General features: G+C 37.9%; 1 pseudogene; it reads right to left on the bottom strand.

Moving 5' to 3' along the window:
- Positions 1–8622, bottom strand: part of LOC110313737 — a 29492-nt pseudogene extending 20870 nt beyond the window's left edge.
- Positions 8623–19730: the final 11108 nt, after the last annotated feature.

The following is a 19730-nucleotide window of genomic DNA, read 5'->3' as shown; positions in this document are numbered from 1 at the left end:
AATATCTATGCTCCAAATACAAGAGCAGCAACATTCATTAAAGTAACTTTAGTAAAGCTCAAAGCATACAGTGTACATCACAAAATAATAGTGGGAGACTTCAACACCCCACTCTCACCAATGGAAAGATCCTGGAAACAGAAATTTAACAGAGACACATGGACACTAACAGAAGTTATGAAACAAATGGATTCAACAGATATCTACAGAACATTATATCCTAAAAGAAAAGGATATAACTTCTTCTCAGCACCTCATGGTACCTCCTCCAAAACTGAGCATATAATTGGTCACAAAATGGGCGTCAACAGATACAAAAATATTGAAATTATCCCATGCAGCCTATCAGATCACCACAGACTAAGGCTGATCTTCAACAACAACATAAATAATAGAAAGCCAACATTCATGTGGAAAATGATCAACACTCTACTCAATGATACTTTGGTCAAGAAGAAATAAAGAAAGAAATTAAAGACTTTTTAGAGTTTAATGAAAATGAAGCCACAACATACCCAAACTTATGGGACACAGTGAAAGCAGTCCTAAGAGGAAAAGTCATAGTCCCGAATGTCTCCAAAAATTAACTAGAGAAATCATACACTAGCAGCCTGACAGCACACCTAGAAGGTCTAGAATGAAAGGAAGGAAATTTACCCAAGAGGATTAGACTGCAGGACATAATCAAACTTAGGGCTAAAATCAACCAAGTGGAAACAAAAAGAACTCTTCAAAGAATCAACCAAACCAGGAGCTGGTTCTTTGAGAAAATCAACAAGATAGATAAACCCTTAGCCAGAATAACTAGAGGGCACATAGACAGTATCTTAACTAACAAAATCAGAAATAAAAAAAGGAGACATAACTACAGAACCTGAGTAAATCCAACCCATCATCAGATCCTATTACAAAAGGCTATACTCAACAAAACTGGAAAACCTGGATGAAATGGACAACTTCCTAGAGAGATACCAGGTACCAAAGTTAAATCAGTATCAGATTAATTATCTTAACAGTCCCATTTCCCCTAAAGAAATAGAAGCAGTCACTAATAGCATTCCAACCAAAACAACTCGAGCACCAGATGGGTTTAGTGCAGAGTTCTATCAGACCTTCAAAGAAGACCTAATTCCAACTCTCCTTAAACTATTCTAGAAAATAGAAACAGAAGGTACTCTGCCCAATTCATTCTATTAAGCCACAATTACTCTGATATCTAAGGCACACGAAGATTCAACAAAAAAGAGAACTTCAGACCAATTTCCCTTATGAATATCAATGCAAAAATACTCAATAAAATCTTCGCAAACCAAATCCAAGAACATATCAAAACGATCATCCATCATGATCAAGTAGACTTCCTAACAGGGATGCAGACATGTTTTAAAATACAGAAATCCATCAATGTAATACACTACATAAACAAACTCAAAGACAAATTTACATAATCATCTCATTAGATGCTGAGAAAGCATTTGACAAAATCCAATACCCCTTTATGATAAAAGTTATGGAAAGATCAGGAATTCAAGGCCCATACCTAAACGTAATAAAAGCAATATACAACAAACAAGTAGCCAACATAAAAGTAAATGGAGAGAAGTTGGAGGCAATCCCACAACTAGATAAGGCCTAGACAAGGTTGTCCACTTTCTCCCTACCTATTCAGTATAGTACTTGAAGTCCTAGCCATAGCAATTCGACAACAAAAGGAAATCAAATTGGGTTACAAATTGGAAAGGAAGAAGTCAAAATATTACTATTTGCAGATGATATGATAGTATATATAAGTGATCCTAAAATTTCTACCAGAGACCTCCTAAACCTGATAAACAGGTTCAGTGCAGTAGGTGGATATAAAATTAACTCCAACAAATCAGTGGCCTTTCTCTACACAAAAGATAAACAGGATGAGAAAGAAATTAGGGAAATAACACCCTTCAAAATAATCACAAATAATATAAAAAAAACCTTGCTGTGATTATAAATAAGGAAGTGGAAGATCTGTATGACAAGAACTTCAAGTCTCTGAAGAAAGAAATTGAATATCTCAGAAGATGGAAAGATCTCCCATGCTCATGGATTGGCATGATTAAAATAGGAAAAATGGTTATCCTGCCAAAAGCAATCTACAGATTCAATGCAATCCCCATCAAAATTCCAACTTAATTCTTCGCCAAGTTAGAAATTGCAATTTGCAAATTCATCTGGAATAACAAAAAACCTAGCAGCAAAAACTGTTCTCAACAATAAAAAAACCTCTGATAGAATCACCATTGCTGACTTCATGCTGTAATACACATCAACTGTGATAAAAACTGCATGGTACTGGTATAGCTACAGACAGGCAGATCAATGGAATTAAATTGAATACCCAGAAATGAACCCATACAACTATGGTCACTTGACCAGGGAGCCAAAACCATCCAGTAGAAAAAAAGGCAGCATTTTCAACAAATTGTGTTGGCACAACTGGCGGTTATCATGTAGAAGAATGAAAATTGATCCATTCTTATCTCCTTGTACACAGTTCAAGTTTAAGTGGATCAAAGAACTCCACATAAAACCAGAGATACTGAAATTTATAGAGTAAAAAGTGGGGAAAAGCCTCAAAAATATGGGTACAGGGGAAAAATTCCTAAACAGAAGTGCAATGGCTTATAATGTAAGATCAAGAATAGACAAATGGGACCTCATAAAATTACAATGTTTCTGTAAGGTAAAAGACATTGTCAACAAGACAAAAGGCCACCAACGGATTGGGAACGAATTTTTACCAGTCCTAAATTTGATAGTGAACTAATATACAATATATACAAATAGCTCAAGAAACTGGACTCCAGAAATTCAAATAACCCCATTAAAAATGGGGTACAGAGCTAAACAAAGAATTCTCAACTGAGGAATACCAAAGACCGGAGAGACACTTGAAAAAAATGTTCAACATCCTAAATCGTCAGGGAAATGCAAATCAAAACAACCTTGAGATTCTACCTCACACCAGNCAGAATGGCTAATATCAAAAATTCAGGTGACAGCAGATGCTGGCAAGGATGTGGAGAAAGAGGAAGACTCCTCCATTGCTGGTGGGATTACAAGCTTTTACAACAACTCTGCAAATCAACTGGCGGTTCATCAGAAAATTGGACATAATACTATTGGAATATCCAGCAATACCTTCCTACTCATATACCCAGAAGATGTTCCAACTGGCAATAAGGACATATGCTCCACTGTGTTCATAGCAGTGTTATTTATAATAGCCAGAAGCTGGAAAGAACCCAGNTGTCCCTCAANAGAGGAATGGATACAGAAANTGTGGTACATTTACACAATGGAGTACTACTCAGCTATTAAAAACAATGAATTTATGAANTTCTTGGGCAAATGGATCTATCTGGAGGATATCATTCTGAGTGAGGTAACCCAATTACAAAAGAAGTCACTTGATATGCACTCACTCATAAGTGGATATTAGCTCAGAAACTTAGAATATCCAAGATACAATTTGCAAAACACAAGAAAATCAAGAAGAAGTAAGACTAACATGTGGATACTTCATTCCTCCTTAGAATAGGGAATAAAATACCCATGGAAGGAGTTACAGAGACAAAGTGTGGAGCTAAGACAAAACGATGGACCATCCAGAGACTACCCCACCTGGGGATCCCTCACATAATCAGCCACCAAATGCAGACACAATTGCACATGCTAGCAAGATTTTGCTGAAAGGACCCTGATATAGCTGTCTCCTGTGAGGCTAGGCCAGTGCCTGACAAATACAGAAATGGATGCTCACAGTCATCTATTGGATGGAGCACAGGGCCCCCAATGGAAGATCTAGAGAAAGTACCCATGGAGCTGTAGGGGGCTGCAACCCTGTAGGTGGAACAACAATATGAACTAACCAGTACCCCCAGAGTTCGTGTCTCTAGTTGCATATGTATCAGAACATGGCCTAGTTGGCCATCATTGGGAAGAGAGGCCCTTTAGTCATGCAAACTTTATATGCCCCAGTATAGGGGAATGCCAGGGCCAAGAAGTGGGAGTGGATGGGTAGGGAAGCATGGCAGGGCGAGGATATAGGGGACTTTCAGGATACCATTTGAAATGTAAATGAAGAAAATATCTCATAAAAAATTGAAAAAATAAAATGATTGGGTCAATTCGCATTCTTTTATATGCTAACCTCCAGTTGACCCAGCACCATTTTCTTTGAAGATGCTGTCCTCTTTCAACTGGATTGTTTTAGCTCCTTTGCCAAAGTTCAAGTGACCATAGGTATGTGGGATCCTTTCTTGGTCTTCAATTCTGTACCGTTGATCTACCTGTCTGTCATTGTACCAATACCATGCAGTTTTTATCACAATTGCTCTGTAGTTCATTTGGAGGTCGGGCATGGTGATTCCAGCAGAGGTTCTTTTATTGTTGAGAATAGTTTTTGCTATCCTATGTTTTTGTTATTCCAGATGAAATTGCAAATTACCCTTTCTAACTCAGTGAAGAATTGAGTTGGAATTTTGATGGGGATTGCATTGAATCTGTAGATTGCTTTAGGCAAGATAGCCATTTTTACTATATTAATTGTTCTAATCCATGAACATGGGAGATCTTTTCATCTTCTGAGATCTTCTTCAATTTCTTTCTTTAAAGACTTGAAGTTCTTATCATACAGATCTTTCACTTCCTTATTTATAATCACACCAAGGTTTTTTTTTTATATATTATTTGTGACTATTTTGAAGGGTGTTTTCCCCTAATTTCTTTCTCATCCTGTTTATCCTTTTTGTAGAGAAAGGTCACTGATTTTTTTGTGTTAATTTTATATCTAGCTACTTCACTGAAGTTGTTTATCATGTTTAGCAGTTCTCTGGTGGAATTTTTGCAGTCACTTACATATACTATCATATCATCTGTACATACTGATATTTTGACTTCTTACTTGCCAATTTGTATTCCTTTGATCTCTTTCTGTTTTTGAATTGCTCTGGCTAGGACATCAAGTACTATATTGAATAGGTAGGAAGAAAGTGAGCAGCATTTTCTAGCCCCTCATTTTCGTGGGATTGCTTCCAGCTTCTCTCCATTTAGTTTGATGTTGGCTACTGGTTTGCTGTATATTGCTTTTATTATGTTTAGGTATGAGCCTTGAATTCCTGATATTTCCAAGATTTTTATCATGAAGGGGTGAGTGTGTTGGACTTTGTCAAATGGTTTCTCAGCATCTAATGAGATGATCATGTGGTTTTTGTCTTTGAGTTTTTTTATATACTGAATTAGATTGATGGATTTGTATATATTGAACAACACAGTATTGGGAGTGGGTGGGTAGGGGAACAGGGGCGGGGCGGAGTATAGGGAACTTTCGGGATAGCATTTGAAATGTAAATAAAGAAAATTAAAAAAAACTGGAAAAAAAATAAAATGCTAAGTGCATCTCTCTAAGCCCCCCCCAAAGTATTGTTGAACTCTCTTAATTCTTTTTGTATTTTTGACTCAAATCCCTAGTGATATATTATTTACAAATATTGTATCATTTCAAGATAATTATATTTTTTAACTTTCTTAATGGTGTCTTCCTTTTGTGCATTTAACAGTATACTAAGAAGTGTTTGCTAAATACAACATCGTATTATATTTTTAACTTTTAAAAAAAATTTATACCACGATCCATTTGAATGAAAGTAGAAGTTCCAATTTATTCTTCTCTAGGTGGCTCTCTAGTAGTCCCCTCAATACTTGTTTAGAAAGAAGTCTTTATTCCTCTTAAATAAATAGTCTTACCACATTTTTAATGACTGTTCTGGCTTTTTTGGTACCTTGAATTTCCATATGAATCTCAGATCAGTTCAATTGAGGAGGTAAAGCTACCTCCATGACATCTAAGTCTTCCAACCAGTGAACATGGACTGCCCATCTACTTATTTAGAAATTTTATGTAAATCCCAATAGGGATGGAATCCAAGACACTGAAACATGGTAAGCAAGTGCTCTACCACTGAACTACATCCCAGGCCTTGTATTTTTGAGACATAATTTTACTGAGTAGTTCCGGCTAGACTTGAACTCATTATTTTGTTCAGACTAGCTTTTAACATGATTATCCTTTCTCAGTTCCCTGAGTACTGGGATATAGGCATGTACCATCATGTCCAGTTTAATTAGTATTTTAAAATTTTCTTTCAATACTATTGTTACAAGTTTTGTGTTTCTTTTGTTAAATTTATTGCTCAGGCTTTCATTATTTTGTTGATATTATACATGTAATTGTGTCCATAATTTCGTTTCTGTAACTTTACATTTTTCAAATGTGTAGAAATACACTTAACTACTACCTATAATGATGTTGTACCCTGTAACATGTTGAATTTGTTAACTCCAGTAGATTTTGTAGTATAATTCTTAGAATTTTGTATAAAGATCGTGTCACTTATAGAGATGGCTTTATTGTTCCTTCTCAATTTGATACCTTTTTTTTGTCTGTTTCCTAAATATTTTGACTAGCCTTTTTAGAAGAGAAGATAGTTGTGATGAGGAAGGGACACATTTTCTTGTTTCTTATATTAGATGGAAATTTCAGCATTTCACCATTTAGATGAAATCTAATGCATTAATTTTGGCATGGCCACAGAAGATTTCACCATTCAGTATAACATTAGCTGGTATTTTTTGTTTGTTTGTCTTTTATTATATATTTGTTTTGAATATGCTCTTTTATTCCCAGATCACTAAATGATTTTTATCACACAGTGATATTGAACTTTAATGGATACTATTTTGGAGTTTATTGAGGCAATTTTGTGGTTTGGCTTTCATTCCATTGATATGGTTCATTTTTAAAAATTGACTTTAGGACAGGAAGCTACTCCACATTCCTAAAATAAATTCTCCTTGACCATATTGCATAATTCTTTTAATTGATCTATTTTAGACTCTAATGTTTTATTGAGATACATATCAGATATTTGGGGGGGAGATTAATCTTGTGTGTTCAGGGTACTAGTCATTATGTTTTTTGTCTCTAGGAGGCAAAGTAAATCCTAATATGTAGAATGCATGCTTACTTATCTCCTTGAATATCTGTACGTTCCTTCTACAATTGGCTAATTATAGAGAAGAGGCAAATGAAGCTCTTTTTTAAAGTATTCATGGTCCCTACCAAGTGTCAGCATTTAGGAACCACCATTATCCTTCCCACATACTATGTACAGGTTTCTTACCAGCATCAACTGTTTTAGTCAAAATTATAAAGCAATGCTTTGTCTGGAAGAATATACTTGGTGCTAGGCCTCCTTGCTATGCTCTCTCCCTCCTCCATACCTTGGATTCCTATTTTTGTGACTAGATTCTGGCTTAACTCAGGGTTGTATCCAGACTGCTGGTAACCTCTGGTACTACAGTTATTTCAGCCCCAGATGAAACACAAAGAGATGAACTACAGGTGCTTTATTCCAAATCTAGCTCTATCATGTACAAGCACTAAACACTATAGGATTATTTCCTTATCAACAGAAGGGAGTAATAATGCTTACATCACAGAATTGTTGTCAGAATTCAATTGTGGTTAAAGGTAACTATCACATATTAAAGGCTCCACAGATGGTTAATATTTGTAAAAAAATAACAATTATGTATCTGAAGCAGGAGGATTACCATGAGCCTCAGGACATCCTGAGATATATAATAAGTTGTAGAACTATATAGTGAGACTCTGTCCTCATCTCTCCAAATAATGATAGTAACTGGACTTGTCCTAGTTTCTACCAGTTCCTGGCTAGGAAAAAGTAGCAGGATCCATCAGGAGGCAGTTGATGATGGTGAAGATATTTACATTTACCTCCAGGGAAACTGAGGTACCATTTGCCTGACTTCCAGAATTTACACTTTAATGTAACACAGTCTTCTTTTATATGAACATAGATTATCACATAACTAAAATTCCAAAAAATAATAAAGAAAAAAGTAACTTAGAAAGAATGTAATAACTGCTTGAACATCAAATACTTGCTAAAGCACCAGGTGTTTACTAATTAAGTATGAATGGATCAAAACTTCTACATAGTTAATTTCTTTTTAATATACAAGGGTTTGATAATTAAAGGACACAATCTTTGTAAAATATCAGTTCTCCTGCCCAAACCTCAACATTTGCAAAGTTCTTTATAGTAATAGGATTCTCTAACACATCAATCCTACTCAGCATTAACTCAGTCCTTTAGAATGGGCTGTACTCCCTCTTTTACCTCCTTCAAATATGTAAAGAAGTTACCAAAGCCTGAATGGAAGAAAATAAGTTTATTTGATTAAGTGCCTGAAACCCTAATTCTAGAAATTTCTCAATAATGTCTATTGTTAAAATTATTACTCACTTTCTATATAAAAAAATAAGACATTTAAATACATGGTTCATTGATTCTTCCTAATAGCCTTTGGAAATGTGCTATGAATACCTCTGCCTTAAAATGCAGAAATTGGGCCCTATGGAGAGTAGGTAAAATTATAACATACCATATTCTTAGTCTCTAGAGCCTCTACTTCCAAAACTGGCATTTGTCTTTGATGAAGAAGTCTTGTGCTAGAATTAATGGAGAAGGCCCACTGCAAACTGAGCCCAATTTCCATCTATCCGCAAACCATGGGGTTAGGAGTATGGCTTCTCTTCCCACCTCCATTATTCATTCCCTGAACCCTCTTTCACTTACTGCCTCCCATTCTCTAAGTCAAGTCAATCAATGAGCTTATCAAATTATTTAAAATATTGTTCTCTTGAATCATATACACAGTTTACAGCAATTCATCATGGCTGAAGTGGCTTTACCAGATTTTGGAAGTTGTACATAGTTGTAGTTATGATTATTGACACAAAATAATCCATGGAATCTAGTATTAGTTTTTCTAGCAATGGTTTTGCCTTTCATCAAAAATAGCTAAAGTTTAATGTGTTCTACACTTTTCAATACCTCAGATATATGACCTTTTAAGTAAAGCAATACATACTTCAAATTATAAATGCTGAGAATATTTAAAATATTTAGGATTTCAGATGAAGGCAGAGGGGGTTTACTTATCATTTGAAATATATTTCTTAGCATCTTGTAATTATTTCAATTCCTAGACCTTTAAAAGCTAACTTGGTACAGTGAATTCTTTCTGTGCTAAGAAATTGAGATATGTGATTTTAGTCTACTTATAATTGAACAAAATATGGTTGTATGGATGGTAGGAGAAGATACAAGACTCCTGGGTCAGAGATGGGTAATTAATTTCAGGAAGGATCAGAAAGTAGGCTGCAAGCACATCAGTGAAAGTTTCCTGAGGAGGAGCTCTCATAAGGTGCTGGGGAGAGGGCCAGGTAACATCTGCACATTTAGGAAAATATAGATCTTTTAAAAGTGAAAAACAAGCATTTCTAGTCTTTTCGCAGGAGCAAAACACCACATTACATAGCTATTCTTGAAATTTTAACCTGGAGCAGAAAACAGTCTTATTTTGCTTACAAGATACACAGAAACAGAGAGACCTGTGGAAGTATTCAATGTCTGAAATATGATTCAGACAGGTAAATGGGACTCAACTAAACTCTACAGGGAAATTTGCTGAACTAGTGCTGTAGTGAAATGGCTGCTGTGAATTGGTAAGAAAACTGGGGCTGAAAACATTCAATTGTGAATTGTTTCATTCAACATTAATACCTACAATTGTGTGTGTGTGTGTGTGTGTGTGTGTGTGTGTGTGTTTGAGAGAAAGAGAGAGAGAGAGAGAGAGAGAGAGAGAGATCCTGTTTAGTCTGCTATTTCTTCCCTTCCTCTCATATTTAGATTATCTGCTATTGTTAAAAAAAAAAAGTCCCCAAAGCCTAGTGGCTAAAAAGAATATATTACTAGGATCAATTATTCTGTGGGTTGAATGGGCACAGCCTGGTGGTCCTTTGTTTCTCCCAGGTGGTTAGACTCTGATGGCAGCTGGAGTCATTAGGTGACTCAACTGAGTGAGACATCCAAAATGGATTCTTTAGCCACGTCTGTCTCATCTGCCAAGATCTAAGAAACAGCTAATGGTTTTTCAGGTTTTTCCCTCTCCATCCAGCTTCTTCATGTGGCTTCCTCAAAGGACAGTAGTTTAGGGGTAGTCTGACTTTTTACAGGACAACTGGCTTCCTTGAGAGCAAGTAGTCAAAGAGAGCCAGGTAGAAACTACAAGGCTTTTCTTTACCACCAGAACAAGGGATTTCACCCAAGGGGAAACACCAGGAGATTCAGAATGTGGGAGGTTAGGAGCACCTCTGGTGACTATCACATGAAGGAAAATTCGAATCTAGCTAAAAATCAAATGTGCATTTGTTCACCCGGCTAGGACTCTATTTTTAAACAAATATAATTACCTAAAATACAATCTAGTGTTTTGGTTATGCACAGCAGAACCAGAGTTTCTTTTTATAAAACAAAAGAGGAAAAAAAGAACTTTGAACTTAAATTATCATCTCTAAACTTGACTCCCATTTATTGGAGGATTTCGATAACAGCCCAGACTTTGTTCTGTTGCTGGCTGGAGGCAGACCTGACACCATTCTAGGGCTGACAAACAAAAAAAGGTGAGCGTATCTGACACGACTCACTTTGGTAGCAGTGTTTACCACCCAGGTATGGCCTGGCAAAGCAGACCACCCTCCCTTTCAAATGCACCCAGGCTCACCCACAACCTGAAGCATTTCCTTGATCCTTTCAGATATGAAGGACTGAATGCACATCCAAACTCGTTCCAGTGAGAGACATTTAGTTTGAGTCTTTGGCAAAATGTTGGCTGGCAAAGTCATCTGGCTGGCACATTCCTCCAGCATCAAGTTATGGCACTGCCACCTCTCCTCAGTAGCATTTTGAAATTTCATTTTGCACACCCTGTACAATGTGAGTCACTCGGCTTGCAGAGGAGGAGGAGGAGGAGGCAGCCATCTGCTAGTCATGAGAAGATGACAAATACCCTGCCCTTCGAATTTCCAACCTCATTTCACAATATTTAAGTAAACACATTTTGTAACCACTTTTTTTTCAGAGTTCCATAGGGTTTGACATGATTTTTTGTAAACACTGTATGAAGCTTCCTTTTCTCTTTTCCTTCAAATAACTGTATCTTTTGATTACTGAAACGATGCTGATGGCAAGCATTGCCAAGTGCTGAAGTATTAAATAGCCAGAACAAAAAGAATACACATCTGAATCACATAATTAAGCCCCATGGCATTTCAGAACAACTGTGGCAAGAGACCTCTCCACCACGCACAACTCCATGGTGACCCCTGCTGTCTGCCTGCAAAAATCCCCAACTATTACCACCTATCAGAAAGAAAAAAAGGAAAGAGGAGGAGGAGGAGGAGGAGGAGGAGGAGAAAAGAAAAGAAGGAAGGGAAAAAAAGAGTTTCCAAAAGAGAAAAGCAGGTGTAAAGGTGTGGACCCAAACACTGGGGCCTGAAGCTGCTTCAAGTTTGGCTGCATACCTCCTAAAACCCAAAAGAAGTGCAGAATCTGTAGCAAGAAAGACTACAGATTGCTTTTTGTTGTTGTTGTTGTTGTTGTTTTGTTTTGTTTTGTTTTGTTTTTCCGAGACAAGGTTTCTCTGTATAGCTCTGGCTGTCCTGGAACTCACTTTATAGACCAGGCTGGCCTCGAACTTAGAAATCCGCCTGCCTCTGCCTCCCAAGTGCTGGGATTAAAGGGGTGTGCCACCACGCCCGGCAAGACTACAGCTTTTTAAGTCAGAGAATGTCTTGCTATAAATATTTAAACAAACTTCCTATGGAGTTCTGGTAGCATATCCCAGGTGGTACAAGGACTGGCATACCCTTAAGATTTGCACAGCCACCAAATAGCTGTTTCACCAAAAGCTGTTTCTATTAACTTTGGTGAGGAAAAAGGTGGGTGCCACTGAGAAAATGAAATACATTTCTGCTGACAAACAGAAAAAGTGAGAAATGGACCTGGGGGCAGAAAGGCCATGATAGTCTGAGCTCATAAAAACAGTGGAAAGGAATAAAATAAAATTAAGCCACTGAACAATCACAAAAGTAACAAGACGTCGTCCTTCTCTAACTAACACTGAGTGACCATTGTTTCTTTACATATGACTGTAACAACTTCTTTACCCTTGAAGACTGTTGTGTTACCCACCAGAGGTTCTCAACCTTTCTAATACTGCAACTCTTTAGTACAGGTTTGCCTGTTTGTTGGCCCTTAACCATAAAATTAATTTCATTGATATTTTATAGCTGTAATTTTGCCACTGTACTGAATTGTAACATGATATCTGTGTTTTCTGATGGTGTTAGGAGACCCAGGCAAACGGGTCATTCAATATTTCCAAGGGAATTGTAACTCACAGGTCAAGAGCCACTGCCCAACACCAAGTTACCTCTGATTTTTGAGAATTTGAGTTGTAGAGTTATTTCTTTTCTCCAGTACCTTCTGGGGAATCACTTGTAGCAAAGCTAGTCCCTTGAGAAACCCCTGCTTGCTCTTTCCAGTGTTAGCTTTCTTTTGTTGGAACTAGCTTGCAAATTTAACTTCTAAAATTCCTATGTCTGTGGTAGGTGAGCCTTCTTAGAAAAAAATACCGTCCAGCAATGGGTGATTCTAAAGAGGCTTCTGTGAGTATGGACTGGGCAGTATTTCTATTCTGTCTCTTGTGTAGAGCAGTATGCTTTGTCCAGGGGAACACCTATACTTCCCTCAGATCATCATACCTTAATATTCTTCTGTTGCTCAGGCTTTCAGTACAAACTCACTTGTAGTTTGTTTAGGAGTGTACTCTCTTATGGACGTCTCCAGATATTAGCCAGTATTTTGTCCCTGACTGAGTGCAGTTGCATGTCCTTGATCAACAACAATATTCTTTTTTTTATTTTCTTTATTTACATTTCAAATGCTATCCCGAAAGTTCCCTATGCCCCCCCCCCTGCCCCTGCTCCCCTACCCACCCACTCCCACTACTTGGCCCAGGTGTTCCCTTGTGCTGGGTCATATAAAGTTTGCAAGACCCAGGGGCCTCTATTCCCAGTGATGGCCGATTAGGCCATCTTCTGCTACTTATGCAGCTAGAGACACAAGCTCAGGGGGTACTGGTTAGTTCATAACAATAATATTCTTTTCTAACACAGTAGATGCTATGATTTCTTGGCTTCATAACTGTCTTATTCTTTTTACTTTTTCTGGGGACCTTTGTTAGCATCAAAGCTAACAAAGAGACAAATAATATCCCTTTATTTTCTAGCAGCCCATGACAAACCTGGAGCCATTTTTCAAACATAGACAACCTAAGAATGCTTAGAGTTAACGCTGGCCACCACACCCTCCCTCATGGAAACATGCAGGATCAGTCAAGCTGAGACTTTATTCTCTTTATAGCCTTTCTAGTAACTAACTTGTTTCTGCTGCTTCCATCCTTGTCTCCTCTGTGAGAACTTACAAGAGAACACACAAAATACTCTTGTCAGCCTCTTCCTTTGCAGAACTCAGCCTACAACTCACACTGCACTCTTTCCATATCCCTACAAATAGGAACTCACATACTTATTGTTCAGGTGAAGCAATGTTCGGAGGTTATAAGTGTGGCCTGTGGTCTCGTAGTTGCTATATAGTAAGGTAGACCTGGATGAACCTGAAGTTTTCATTCAACCTTTCTTTTTACTATGCTTTGATACTCCTCTTCAGGGCTTCACGTCTGCCCTTATCTTCCTTCTTGTGTATACAGTATTTTAATGATAAGAAATAAAAGCCCAGATGTCATGTGCCAAACACCTGATACATAACTGATGGTCTCTACTGGACCCAAGTCACATATTTCTTCTCTGAAAAAACATCAGGGTTCATTGCCACTTCTTCCTCCTTGACTTCAGGACAGATCAACTCTGCTGTTTATGATATGTCATCGTCCTCACCCTGCACCCAGATCACCACCTTTAACACTGTTCATTCATGAAGCAACATCAAAATCAGGGGCCCTGAGAATGCATGACTTCTGTCTATTTAATCACACAGAATAATCACTGCTCAGCTCCTAGGTGGTCCTTTCTATATGTCATACTAGCAAAATTGGGTCACTCCTGGGAATACTTTGTATACAATATTAGTTTCATTGTGAAGATCTCTTTTAAAACCAGAATTTATTTGAAGAAGCAATACTACATACTACTATAAAACCACCCACTGCTAAAGTCAGAATTGTCTTTTATCCATCAAAGGAAATTCGCTATGATGGAGAAAAGGTCTATTGCATCTGCTTCTCACATTCCACTGCCACAAACATTCAGGAAGGCTAGTCATTGGGACAGAATGAGGAGTGGAAGGCAAGCAGATTCATGGTATCTAAGGATCAGAAGTAATGTTAACCACAGCTAAGACCCATACTGATGCAGATGTACAAAACTGTTCAAGAACCAATATAGGTTGCTACATGGGCTATGACCAATAACTTCACTGACAGTAGAGCCTCTTTTCAATTGTCTGATCCCTATTTCAAGCTCTCTGTTCCAAGTTTCCCTTTCTGACAAAAGAGTCTAGTCTGGAGAATCATAAAAGAAATAAAATACAGTATACAGACATGCCCCACTAGGACAAAACAGAATGAAAGCCACAAATTATAATTTGTACATTTTACTTCCCCAAACCTTAATCATAATAACCACACTGTACCACTTTTCCAGGATTTTTTTTCAAATGTGCATATACTGTTTATGCAAAAATTACAAATCAAATAATTCAAGATAGTATACTTTGAGAGGCATCAGAATCTTTACCAGTGCCCATGAATTTTAATTTCCATCTATTAGATTAAGGATTTGTTTCTAAAATACTCCATTAACATAAGAAGAGCCACAAAAGAACCTAGACTCACTGATACTTCAGAGTTCCAGTAAGAATCATTTATCAGGCAGCAAACACAAAGCCAGATGTAAAACAAACAAACAAACAAACAAATAACCCACCACCCGCACAAGATTTAATGTAACCTGGGAGACAAAAGGATTTAATATTTGGTGGAAGACCACACCCAAAAAATGGGGAGGCCATACCTGGAGGGCAGAGAGAACACTAACAATACCAATACCAGACTTGCACTTCAGCTCTAGACAGCAGCTGTTTAGAAAGTGTCGAATGACTACACAGATAAAACAATCTGGAATCATGTACTAGAGGACCACAATTGCTCTCCTAGGTGCATCACTATACCCAAGGAGTCTTTCACCTTTAGGAGTCCTTGGGTGGAGATTCAGCCCTGACTTGCAGGAAGAGCTCTCTGTATAGCATAATGTACAGTCCTCTCCAACTAGCCAACTTCAAACTCATCAGCCCACTACAGCTCTTCTGTTTACTTCTAAAGGTAAGGGGTCATGCTCTGTCTTTAAACCAAATTCACTGCCTACAAAGATGAGGTCCATGGATTATGCTTGATGGTGATGTAATCATATTCATAGATAAAACCCTGTGTCTTTGGTACCTTTATTATTCTCTGAAAATCACAAATAGGAAATTATCTGGTTTTCAACCCTAGGAAGGAAGCGTTTCTGGGCCCTTGAAGCATAAAATGTGAGATGAAGAGGAAAATGGATGGGAGGGAGAGGCACCAACTGAATTCCTCATCACTTCTTGAAGAAACATGTGGAAAGTATGAGTCTGCTCACATGCATAGCAAATGATTAAAGAATGTAGATTGACATTGCTCAATTAGAGAACCTAAGACATGTGTGTGAGGAGATGGTGGAAAAAATGCTGGAAAGAACACTGGCATGTTGGTCAGAAAAATTCTCCTATGATTGGCCATGTAGACCTAACAGTGATTGCATCTTTCTGGCCTCAGTTCCTATATCATTAACAATGAGATAATATCTACATCATCAGTCTGGTGATGTAGTTCAGTGGCAAGGCACTTCTCTGTTGTACTCAAGATCTGGGTCCCATTTCCAGCACTGACAAAAACCAACCAACCAACCAACCAACCAACCAACCAGCAAACAAAAAACCCACAGCTACACCAAGCTCAGAATTAAATGGTATATCTCACCTATAGGTTGAAACCTACTGGATCTTCAATAAATAAATGCAAATCAGTGTCACCAGGAAATCCCTGTATATAAGTGACTAATGTGCTAAATGAAAAAAATCTGAAGAATAAAAATTTAGTTGAATTGCAACAAACAGTAAAATGAGCAACAAATATTTACTGAACAATTACTGTCTTCCAGGTGATTTGTTAAGTGCTGCAAAGTATTCTTATTTAATACTATTAATAACCAATAATGCAGATTATTATCCTGATGTTATATTTTTAAAAACTAAGGGCAGACACAGTGGAACATGACTGTAATCTCAGCTTGGGCTGAGGCAGAATGATAATGATTGCCAAGCCAGCCTGGTCTAAATAATAAGCCTCTATTACAAAAGTGAAACGAAGTTGACTTAGATATATTACATAACACATCCACTGTCTCATATCTACTGAGTAATAGTACCAGGGTTTACACTGAGACTTCCAGAATTGAAACTGCTGATATTTCTTCACGGATGCTGAAGCCATTACCAAATACTATAAGAGACAAACACTGGCAAGTAGCAACCATAATCATCCTAACAAAAAACAATTCTTTCTCTTACACAAGATTCTATAGTGCTAAGTACTTCCATTTGCATTTTATTTTGCACACTAGCAAAATAGATGGCATAGTATAGTGTTCAACTTGGATAAGATGATGTATATAGTTCTATGACTCAGGACCTTGGGAATCAGTGCCTACTTTACGTGGTTGTGATGATTTGAGCAAGCTAATATTTGTAAATTCTTTAGGATATCTTCTAGAATGTGTTACATATTCTCATTAAACAAATAGCTACATGATAAATACAAAACTTAATAATATGTGTTTATAAAAAGATAAAGAAAGGGGGTATATTCTATGGAGGTATAGTCAAGTATGGGGGAAGGGATGTGCCTCAGCCGGCCCATGGTGAGGCATCCCTTCCTCCTGAGGGACCAGCCACACAAAGATATAGTATAGAATAGAGTTTATTAAGGGCATGGGGAGGGGAGTCAAGGGGATAGTAGAGAGAGAGAGAGAGAGAGAGAGAGAGAGAGAGAGAGAGAGAGAGAGGATAAGTAGGGGAGTAGAAGAGTAGAGGCCTGCCATGAGCACATGGAGAAAGAGGTGGGGGAAGGGAAGAGCAAGAGGGCAAGGAGGAGGGCAAGCAGCCCCCTTTATAGTGGGTCAGGCCTACCTGGTTATTGTTAGGTAACTATGGGGCAAAGCATACCTGGCTGTTGCCAGGTAACTGTGGGGTGGAGTTTAGACAGAATGCTAACACAGCATATACTCAGGCTTTTTTTGCCTAAATTCTGCATGAAGCTTCTCTGCAGTTCTTGGGTTGTTTGGAAGTTATACCCTCAGCTTTTTGGTACCCTCCATTGCTTCCCTTACCACAAATCCAACAGTAACTACTCCTCTGGGAGCTGTTTTCTGCAGCTGCCCTCTTCTCTTTTTTCTTGTGTTTTCTCAACTATATAAAACCACTGTTAGCTCAGCCTACCACTGTTCTGAATCAAAAAGCCTGTGTAGCAGGCTGAAAAAGCCATCAGAGTGGGTGTGTGGCAAATTGCTGTGGCAATGTCTTTAATTACCTATGGTTTCAGAAATAACAGGAAAAAAAAAACAAACACAAAAGACTCCACCCATCTGTCATGGAGATGGGTAGAAACCAAGTAAGAGAAGAGCTACCACCAACCTGGTAAAAGAGGAGAGAAAACCACACCCAGATGTTTTCCTAATTTTCTCTTGTGCCTACGTGTACCTTGCTCTTTCATATGTAGACCTATGCTGTCATCAAGTGCCCTGAAGCAGAGGAAACACCCACATTTCCAGGAGAAATTTATGGCACTATCCATACCAGGGTGTTGCCAAGAATGTTCCCACAAATCACATCTCCTGAGACCTCTTTCATTCCAAGTCCTCTAACACATCTATGATAGAAATATTTGAAAGGAAAGTGAAGAGAACAGATTCTTTTAAAGATGGTACCTGAGCACCAACCACACATACCATCAAATGTCACCACCAAAGTTGAACTTTGGTATAAATCAAAGCAAGAACTCTTTAAAATTCCCTCCCACTCCCACTGAAAATGAACCTGACCCATGAATTCTGTCAAACTTGGCTTCTATTTTTCTGCTTAAGACTCAAGCTCTTATACGGACCCCTCCTACTGCCACAGGACTGCACTCCAGTTGGAATTTCTTTCTTTGAATTTTTCCTGCCAGAACTTTTTACCATGCCCTGTCTCAGCAAGATGTTATGACCTATCCCACTAAGCTCCAGTCTACTGGGGTCTTTAGCTTCTTCCTGCACTATAAGATGAGAGCTAATTAGGAAATGAAACAACTTCTGGAAAATCTAATAAAAACTCTTACTCTCTTATTCCAAGGGCCCTGTATTTTGAGAAGAGGCCTCTGAGGCCTTATTAATTTATCTCAAGCTAACTCTATGTGAGTAATTGGTATGAACTTTTCTTCTGTTTTGAATGTCACTGGACTTAATAGACTGTGATTGTTCTTTAAGAACAGGAGTTGGGTCTAGCTTTGGAATCTAGTGATTTTTTTTCTCTTTTTGCTACTTTTAAGACTAGGTTCATTAAGAGTATCTTGCTTCCCATTCATGTAGGGTATGGTGAATAGTAGAAATTGATTGATTTATTGTTTGTCTCATATAATGGTAGAAGTTGCATGCCATAGAGTCAGGGAATGGACTGTATATTCCTTGTTATTCAGATTATTTTAGTTGGTGATAATAGAAGGGGTTCTTTCTATTCTCCTTACTTTAGAATTTTTTCCTGACTGTCCAATATCTACTTGACTATAGTTCTAAAACTTCAGGTCTTTAAAATCCATTTACATTAAACCTAATAACAAGTGTCCAAGGGCAAAAATCCCACCAAAACCAACCAACCAAACATACACACACACACACACACACACACACACACACACATACACACACACACTTATCATATTGGATCAATGGGAATTAAAGTTGTAATTGTGCCAGTTACATAATAGGTTCTCAATAAATAATTGTTGTGCCCTCAGCCTTTAATGGCATACATGGCCTTTGTCTCTTTGTCACTAGTCTATACTCCTGGACACACAATCAAACCAATGTTGGCAAAGGTTTTGCTTTGTTCCCACCAAATTCATGCCCTGGCTGTGTGCCAGGTGATTTTCACAGAGAGTGTCTTCATTGCCCTTAAAAACTCAGCTACTGTTTTGCTCCCCAGTAACACCATTGTTCAGAGCCAGAGATAGGAACCAGAATAATTCTTTGCTCTGATTTCCAGGAAAGGTGAACAATGCTACTAATTAGCTAGAGCAAAGAAAGAAGTCTATATGAGCCACATTCAGAGCATTCCTCTTAAAAACAAAACAAAAACAACCCCCCCCAAACAACCCTCTAATAATTTCTGCTTTATAAATGCCCTTTAAAATGCTGCCATTTGACAGGAAACACTTTCAGATTTCATTTTTTTTCCAGGCTTGTGACCTCTCACCTACTTTGAATGATTCACTCAGTCTATTCACTCTCCAGGAATGTTGGCTTTGGCAAAGAACTGCAAGTCTCTTAAAATAAACACAACTGGGCTTTCATCTCACAGCAATCACTTCTGCCTGCATATTTCACACACTGTGTGGCAGGATATGTT

The sequence above is a fragment of the Mus pahari genome, chromosome X (genome assembly GCF_900095145.1).
Source record: "Mus pahari chromosome X, PAHARI_EIJ_v1.1, whole genome shotgun sequence".
Lineage (NCBI taxonomy): Eukaryota > Metazoa > Chordata > Mammalia > Rodentia > Muridae > Mus > Mus pahari.
Note: the sequence above shows the minus strand (reverse complement) of the source record. Positions and strands in the feature narration are given on the sequence as shown.